This window comes from Seriola lalandi, unplaced genomic scaffold, assembly GCF_002814215.2.
Source record: "Seriola lalandi dorsalis isolate HSWRI2012SDOR001 ecotype SW California unplaced genomic scaffold, Sedor1 jcf7180002054827, whole genome shotgun sequence".
Classification (NCBI taxonomy): domain Eukaryota; kingdom Metazoa; phylum Chordata; class Actinopteri; order Carangiformes; family Carangidae; genus Seriola; species Seriola lalandi.
In genome coordinates, this window is record NW_019525380.1 from 36,250 (window position 1) to 45,309 (window position 9,060).

General features: G+C 44.5%; 1 protein-coding gene across 1 annotated transcript in view; it reads right to left on the reverse strand.

Annotated features, from left to right (window-relative positions):
• The window catches only part of LOC111669961 (poly(rC)-binding protein 3-like), a gene marked incomplete at its 3' end in the record, with an annotated part of 114,757 nt that overhangs the window by 33,084 nt on the left and 72,613 nt on the right, over positions 1-9,060 (reverse strand). The gene's annotated exons all lie outside the window — the stretch shown is intronic.

Here is a 9,060-nt window from a genome sequence, read left to right on the forward strand (position 1 = left end):
GGTGGGGGGGTAAGGAAAGGGAGAAAGGGCATGAGGGGATAATGCAAAGGAATGAGGAAAAACATCAGGAAGTAAGGGAGGCAAGTGGGGAGCAGAGTGGAGGTGAGTCATGATGGGGAGATGGGGAGGTTGAAGGGGGAGGGGATATGGAAGTTAATGGAGAGAGGAAGCAGAGGGGAGGAATAGAGGAGAGAGAAAACACATTAGTGGGGGGGAGGGATATGTGGGCCAAGACAGAGAAGAGGAGGAGAACCATTTTCACCACACTGCTCCCCGCTCCCTAAAGGTGATTCACCTGTGATGCAGGAGGAGAGAGGGATTACAAGGAGGCTGGAAGAGGGAGGAGAGAGGAAGGGAGGGAGGCAAGGCAGATGAGAAGAGCAATGCAGTAAATCAAGGTTTTCAGGAAAAGTGGGGGGGGGGGGTTGGTAGACAGTGGGGAGGAAGGAGAGCAAAGGAGGAAATGAAAAGGCGATGAGAATATTGGGGAGATTATAGGAAGAAAAAGATTAAGATGATTTTGAGGAGGAGGAGGATGGAGGAAGATGTGATTCAAGACCAGGGAAATGGAGGAGAGGAGAGGAAAGAGTGTGGGTAGAGAGTTATTAAAAGGAAGGTGGAAGGAAGGAAGGAAGGAAGAGGAGGACAGGAAAGTGAGGGAAAGGGACGAGAGGAGACACAAGGTGGTGCAAATATTTGAGGAGAAATAAGAGGAGAAGGTGAAGATATAGAGAAGGTGCAGTAATAACCGTACGAGGATGGAAGGAGAGGATGGGTGTCAGGAGAAAATTGAAGTGTGAGTTAGAGAGGAGTGCAGATAAACAGAGACGATAAGAATCGCAGCCTGGTGTTGGGTTTTGTGGGAGAAAGGAGGCTTTGACTCGTCCTTATTTTCTTATTTATGAAACTTTAACTCTGGTTTCAACTGATCCTGCATCAGATTCCACAGAGAGCCGCTCACACAAACCGCTTGTCCTACGGTACACACACACACACACACACACACACACACACACACACAGTCGACTGGATTTACTTCATCACTCGAACGTGTGTGTGTGTGTGTGTGTGTGTGTGTGTGTGTGTGTGTGTGTTTTCAGAAAAATATGTCTCCAAACAACCTGGACATGTTTTGTAAGAGTAACTGAAGTCAACAGTTTAAAACCAGCGAGACGACTGTGATCATTTACATCTGGACTGAACACAGAAACAAAAGCAGGAACATTCACACTGGGCTCAAAGAAAGAAAGAAAGAAAGAAAGATTGATTTTTTTCTCAGCTTAAAATACACTTGTTAACCTCAAATCATTTATCCCTTTCTGAGTTTTGTGGATGGTGAGCTCAGCGCTGTGTGTGTGTGTGTGTGTGTGTGTGTGTGTGTGTGTGTGTATGTGTGTGTGTATCACTGTCTTGTGGCCATCAGCTTCGTCTGTTTCACTTACAGCTGATCTCTGTATCACAGCTAGATAGATAGATAGATAGATAGATAGATAGATAGATAGATAGATAGATAGATAGATAGATAGATAGATAGATTACTTGTGTTTACTGCTAATTTGTGCTAAACTAAGACGGTGCACATGGTGAACACATGACACCTGATGAACATCATGTTAGCATTGTTTATTGTGAGCATGTTAGCATCCAGCCTCACAGAGTGTAGACCAGTCTCATTAAAAATCTGTCTCTCTGTCACCAGTCCCCACACTTTATGGACGTGCAGTAATAACTCAGTGGAGCACACCTCAGACATTAATTTGGATTATCTATTAAATTGTGTGTGTGTGTGCGTGTGTGTGTGTGTGTGCGAGCCAAGGCTTTTTAAACCTGTTATCTCTGGAGTGTGTGTGTATTGATAAGCGCACAGAAAAATTCATATTTTATGTGTCTATTCGTGCGCTGTCTGAGTTTTGTTTTCTCCAAACAACACACCTGGGTAGGTGTTTGCCACTGCTATTGTGCGACGGTGTGTGAGTGTGTATTTCATTCTGTGTGTGTGTGTGTGTTTATTAGTGAGACCCGCCTCGGTGCAATTCCCCTGTCAGCCTCTACAGACTGCAGTCTTCTCTCATTGTTGAGAAAATAGAACAAATATGCGTGTGTGTGTGTGTGTGTGTGTGTGTGAGTGTGTGTGTGTGTGTGTGCAGCAATTGGTAATAAAGCAATGATGGAATAATTCTCCACTGCTCTTTCACCATTTATTATCTCAATAAAAATGCATTAGCTGGCGTCTCCCTCTGCTCCTCTGTTTGTTTGTTTGGTTTCTATCTATCCATCCATCGTTCCTCTTCTTCCTCCATTCTGTCCCTCCTTCTTCAAGATCATCCCGCTCATTATCCATCCCTCCACCATTACCTCCTCCTTTCCTCACTCCTCGGTTCATTCATCCACCTCTCCTTCCCTCCCTTTTATCCTTTAATCTCATCAACCTCATCATCATTAATTTATCGATACGTCCTCCTCCTGCTCCCCGTCCGTCTGACAGTCTTGCAATCACTCCATCCATCACTTCTCATATACATCTTCCCTTCTTCTGATCCTCCTACTTAACCCCCTGTCCCATCGGTTACCCTCTGCAACACTCCCTCTCTCCTCACTCCTCCCTCTATCCTATCCTTCATCGCTCTGTTTCCTCGCTTCCTTTGCTACCTTTCTCCATTAAATCTCTCCTTACACCTGTTTTCTTCTCCTTGTGCTGCCTTATCAAAATAGGAGAGTAGGTGAGTTACTCTTTTTAGTTTCTTTATGAAGGAACAGAGATTTTCCTGTTCAGGTTTGCCCTGTTTGAGACTTTTGGGCCCTTACTGCAAATCTGCTCTTCCTGAATTAGCTAATTAGCTGGCAGGCTAACAGCAACGCATGCACAACAGTCAATAAATAGAAAACGTTGCCTAAATTTAGCTTTTAGAACATAGTTTAATTAGATAAAGTTGGTTTAGATTCTCCGTGTTTTTGCACTGACAGTGACTAAGGGTAGCATTGCACTGAGCCACTGTGGTGCAGGTGGAGTTGATCCTGGAACGTAAAGCTCTTGATTTACCAGTTGATCTTTGTTCCAATCCTCACTTGCAGTCATGAGCTCTGGGTAGTGGCTGACAGAATGAAATCATGAGTACAGGTGACTGAGGCGAGTCCCCCCCCCCCCCCCAAAGGGGTGTCTGGGCTCAGCCTTAGAGATAGGGCGAGGAGCTCTGCGCTCCGCCGCTGCTCCTTCACGTCGAAAGGAAGCAGTTGAGGCGGATCGGTCATCTGATTAAGATGCCTCCTGGGCACCTCCCAGTGGAGGTCTCATCCAAAGTGGTAGGAGACCCCCCGGGGGGGCTAGAACACGCTGGAGAGGTTATATATCTCATCTGGACAGGGAACGCCTCGGGATCCCCCAGGAGGAGGTGGAAAGCGTCTCTGGGCTGAGGTGATGTCCGGACTACCTCGCTTGACCTGCTGCCGTCGCGATCCAAACCCCAGAGTCAGGTGGTTGAAAACAACAACAGTATTTATGCAAATCATTTGGTAGCCATGATAACACGCGTGTGTATTAGCACATGAGTGCGAGGATTTTAGCTGCTTGTGTTTCCGATGCCGGTGGAGTTGGGTCGAGAGCGAGGACGACGTTAAGGAAGTTAAAGAAAGACTCTCTGTAGTCGTCGTCTTCTCCTCAGTAACAAACATCTAACAAAACAATTACACTGCAAACCCTCTGCTGACCGCGCTCAACTGCACCCCGACTCCAACTCACCGCGGCCCTGGATCTCAAAGTAAATGAAACGGTGTAAACACTGCGGGGAAAACAGCTGAGGCCTGATACTGGTGATATACAGCACATTTGTTTAGAGTTGGAGCAGTGAAACTCGAGTCTTTCATACTAACAACAGGGCTCACGTTAACCCCTTGTGTCGACTACAAACCCATCTCACCGTCTCGTAATACTGCTGTACGACACACTTTTCTTTTGTTCCCTTAACCTGTTTGTTATTATATAGTAAGTTATTAGTTATAAAATGTCCCGTCCGATCCCTGAGTTACCTGTCGGTCTGTGTGATGTCAGGTTTTCTTCCTCTTCGGTGTGAACGCATACCAGACCGGAAATGAATAGGCATCAATCTACAGTATCTTATCTTCACCTCAGACGAGCTAAAGCTAAAGCTAAAGCTGTGATTGTTTCTGGACAGATGCTTTTGGGCATTCACTGTACTCCAAGTCTTTCCTGCCTCTTTCTCCCTCTCTTTCCCCCTCCTCTCTATCTCCTTCCTGCTCTCCCCTCCCGCCTTCTTTCCTCCCCATCCCACTTTAATGAGTGAGACATGCGGCAGTGCGTTGTCTTGCTGTTGCAGCATGGGGCGGCTGTCTTCATTACTCTTCATTTGGAGTGGAGGAAGGATGGACAGCCATGTCATTCAACTGGATTACTCTGCTCTGTTCTGCTTTATTAGGGAGTCATGCTGCCAGGGAGTCTCTGTGTGTGTGTGTGTGTGTGTGTGAGAGAGAGAGAGAGAGAGAGAGAGAGAGTGGGTGAGAGACCATGTGTGTGTTCATGAGTGGGCTTGCATGCATTTGTGTTTGTGTGTGTACAGCTATTATGAAGAGCTACAACCTGACACCAATGTTTTTATTGACTTGATGAAAAGCGACCTCTTGCATGCTGCAACCTCTCCTTGTGTGCAAGTGTGTGTGTGTGTGTGTGTGTCCAAATGGTGATCCTGTGCCTCTTCAAAATCCTGGCACTATATGAAAATGTAGCCTTGAAACTCCAGATTTCATACAGTAAACAGTTCATTAAAGAAAGCGAACGATGGTGTGCGTGTGTGTGTTTGTGTGTGTGTGTGTGTGTGTGTGTGTGTGTGTGTGTGTGTGTGCGCATGTGAGTGAGGCAAGTGGGTCGGGGGGGAGTAAAGAAGAGTAATGAGAGGAAGACGTAGCTTATAAATCCAGTAAACTGTATATCCGGTGTTGTGGTTTTGTCCTTGAGAGGCAAATATCCATTTAAATATTCATGTTTCCTGCTCCGTGAGTTACGCTGTCAGACAGAAATGCTCGGTCTAAAAACAATGTGTTGTCTTTTCCTCGTCATCCGTCTCCCTCTCGTTCATCTCTCTGCCTCCTCTGTTTGCTCCGTCTCCCCACAGAGGTGAACGTTGAGCTTTTGATTTTTAATTAGATGTTTATTTTATGAGGCTTTTCATTTCAGTTCGGTTTTAGTTCGTCTCTCACTTGGATCTGGTGTTTGTTATATTGACTGTAGTCTCCCTTTCAACTGCAGTGGTTTTATTTTGAAGGTCTGCATATTTCACGTAATAAAGACCAAAATCCAGGGCAGTGTTTGTAGCGGGAGCTGCGATAGAGGAAGTCTAAAACATTCATATTGATTACTCTCTTTGAAAGAGTTGTTAAGCTACAGATTTCCCAGCTTCTTAAGGGTGACACCGGCGATCAATCAGATTAATTAATTAATTAATTAGACCAAGGAGAATAAGATACATTGTTACCTTTTAGTTTTGGTCCATTTCACGTTCACACTGACTCATTATAAACAAAACAGGAGCTTTTAGCATGACAGCACTACATTAACATCGCTACATGGACTCATGCGGGGAAATCAAATCCTGGCGCCTGACAGCAGGATGAAAAGCCGTAACATCACAGGAGGGTAGTTACTGAGTGGTAGCTTCGTTTTAGTAAAAGGCATAACAACACAAACATAACACGCGCTCTGAAGTCTGACGTCTTTGTGATGTTTCTATTAATACCTCTGCGATAATACAGCCAGAGGCGCAGCTTCTGAACAGGCAACCGCTTGGGGCCCCAGGATATTACGAGGCCCCCTCCGAGGGCTGACAAACTCTGCTCCTTAGCAATGACTCAAAATGCAACTCCCTCCCCTTTAAACAACTAATGGACAATTTGCAATGACATTTTGGTATGAAACCTCCCCAAAGGGACCCCATTTAGAATAAACACAATGGGGATCAGTGATTGGTCGGTAGGTGTGCCCATTCACAGCTCATTCACATCTTTGTCTGGCTGATGATTGGTCGACTGAACGTGCTGCTGCTCTGTCCCGCCCACTGAACACAGGCGGTCCAGAGAGCCACACCAGAGCATTTGGAATAAATCCTGCAACGTTTGGATGGTGGGTCCAGGTGGGCGGGGCTTGGTGACTGCTTTGTTGTGACATCACAAAGTTGCAGAAGTCCTGACAGCTGGTTTTAAGGCTCAGTTTCTGAATACAGGCTGTGTGCATTTCTCTGTGGACTGAGGCTTTGATAGTTTCACAGTATTAATATAGAAGCTAGAGCTGATCTATAATCACACTACACATGGACATCTGCCTTTATACATTATTGGACCTTTAAAGAGGTTGTAGTTTAGCTTTTGAATTTATGCTAAAACCTACCATCATAAAATGTTTGTTTTTGTTGAGTTCGACTGAACCCAACCAAGCAGCTTAGATCTGAAAGCAACTTTAAATAACGATCAGTATTTAATACCTGACATTGAAATATCATCATGTGCATTTTTTTTTTTTTGTTTTGCCTTTGTATGAAAGCGTCTTCATCACTTCTCATCTTCTAAGTTCACTTAAAATTCCCTCATCGGATAAATGGAAACATAACTCCTCTGCCTCACTCTCCCTCTCTCCCTCCCTCCCCCTTTTGTTTCTCGCTCTCTGGAGTGTTGAATCATGTGCAGTCATCTTCGAACTATTTCTCTAAGGACACACACATTTCTAAAATAATTTCTCCCTCCAGAATGTATTTGTGGGTTATTATTTAACATTTTTTCCAGGCGAGCAGGGAACTAAATTGAGTAAATTTAGGCTCATTAAAACACAGTAGCGTATTGTTTTCTTGTTGAAACACACCGGAAGGAGTTCTGTGACCTACTTTGAGTTGAAGAAATTTAATCTTTTCCTACATATTTGACTCTCCTCTTTTATGCTGCTGCCGCACTGACGTAGAGGCTTTTATTTCGCCTGCCTGATGTCGCAGGGACTCAGGAGTGCGTTTGCAACATAACAATAAGGATTTGGTGACATAACACCTCATCCTTGTTTCTCCCATGTAATGTGAGGTAGCCATTTTACAATAAACACACACACACAGATACAAGTTCTACCTTTCTCTCTTACTTCCTGTATGTTTGGACAAGGATAATCTGGGCTTTTCATTAACTCTCCTCTGGGAATCCCCACATCTTACAGAAAACTCTGGTATTCACGTCAGGTGCTGCATTCATTAGCAAGTCACCGATGTGCCTGTGTTCTGTATTCAGTGAGGCGGATGCAGAACATTTGAAACTGTAGATGCACGTGTTTAAGTATGCAAGTGTGCAGCAGACGATCTGATTTCACATGTAGCATCGCACCAGGAGAAGTGAAAGTGGAATTACTCGAGCAAATCACATGAAGAAGAGTAAAGGACTGGAGCTGGTGTTTATTTCATCACTGTATTTTCATTCAATATATTAGCTTTAGTCAAATTTGAGCCATTTGATTTGCCATTGAAAGGCATCTTAGTTTAGTTTTCATCACTGAAATCTTTCTTTTTGATAATATCTAATGTTTTCTGAGGCTTCTAGCCGTCGCCATCTTTGATGTGTTGCACAGTTCCATCAGGAGAACGGCGCCTGGACGAACAGCGTCTGAACCGATTGTTGGAATTGTTGCCGCAGCGTCTGACAATTTTCTCTAACTCAGTAGTTCCCAACCTGCGGGCAGGGGCTCACTGGTGGGCCGCAAAGGTATTGCAAGTTGGCCGACAAATCATTTTCTTGTATTAAGGCCTGTGCTAAGACAATGACATGAAGTTATATCTTGTCGCCGGTCGGACCACATCACACACTTGTTTGCTACCTCAGTCTAAATGCACATGAAAAGATTACACCCACGGCAAAGAATAATAGCTGGTTAGGTACAGGAAGAGTGAATCAACAAGCGATCACTCCCTGTAGAACAAAAAAGAAAAACTGAGCTTCCCTGCTTCCAGTTCAGTCCTGAATGTTCACTCGTTATCATTAAAATAAAAAGCGCTCTGAGAACACATTATTAGGGCCGACATTTCTGAGATTTTCCAAGTAGAGCTGGAGAAGGTTGGGAATCACTGCTCTAACTAACACCCACTTCTTGCAGGAACTGGCCTGGTGTGTGGAAGCGAGAAAGTGAGCGGGGGTTTGATCTGTAGCGCTCGTTCATTATTCTTTACACAACTCTGCCTGTCGCTGTTCTTGTGCACGGCTGAGTGCACCTTCTGAAAATGTGAGCTGCTATCCTCGTATTTAAACTGCAACATCTCTGCCTTCATGTGGAACAACTAGAAAGCCTTTTGCCTTCGAACACGGTCGGACAACATGTTGCACAAATTAGCTCTTTTCTAGCATAAGCCATCTCTTTGCTGTTACATGTGCGGTTCTTGTGTGTCGCAAGGTGAGATTCGTAAGATTTGTTGTCACTGATTTCATTAACAAAGCTAACAATGATTGGATGATGAGGAGTGATGTCATCATTGAAAAGTGTATATTTGTGTCTCCTGTTTCCTTGAAGAGGAGGGAGAGAGCGGCGGAGAGGACAGCTACTCCACAGAGAAGCTCTGCACCCACAGCTTCAAGTGGTAACACCACTTTACAGGCTGCTGACAGCAAAGACAGCTAAATATGTAAACGTCAGCGCGGCTAACGTCTCAGCAGGCGGCCAGAAATAAAAAATACACCTTCAGATATTAAACTGCCTTTCTAAAAATAGGCTGGACATGACGGGGAAGTTTCTGCTTTTTTTCCCCCGGTCCCACTGAAAGCTTCTGATAAAAAAACCCCTTTATACACAGTGTAATTACAGGAGAAAAAAAACAGAATATGTATAATCATGTTGGATACAGCTGATTTTCATGCTGCTATTGTGTATATAGATTAAACGGTGCCCATGCGTCCTGCTTCTAACCGCGTTAGTATGGATTTGTGCTGCTCTCTAAATACAGCACAGGATGCATGTGAGCTGCATTTGAAGGGTTATCATGGATTAATAGGAAAACCAGAGAGGATGATGGAAGAAGATGAAAGAATATGCAGGAT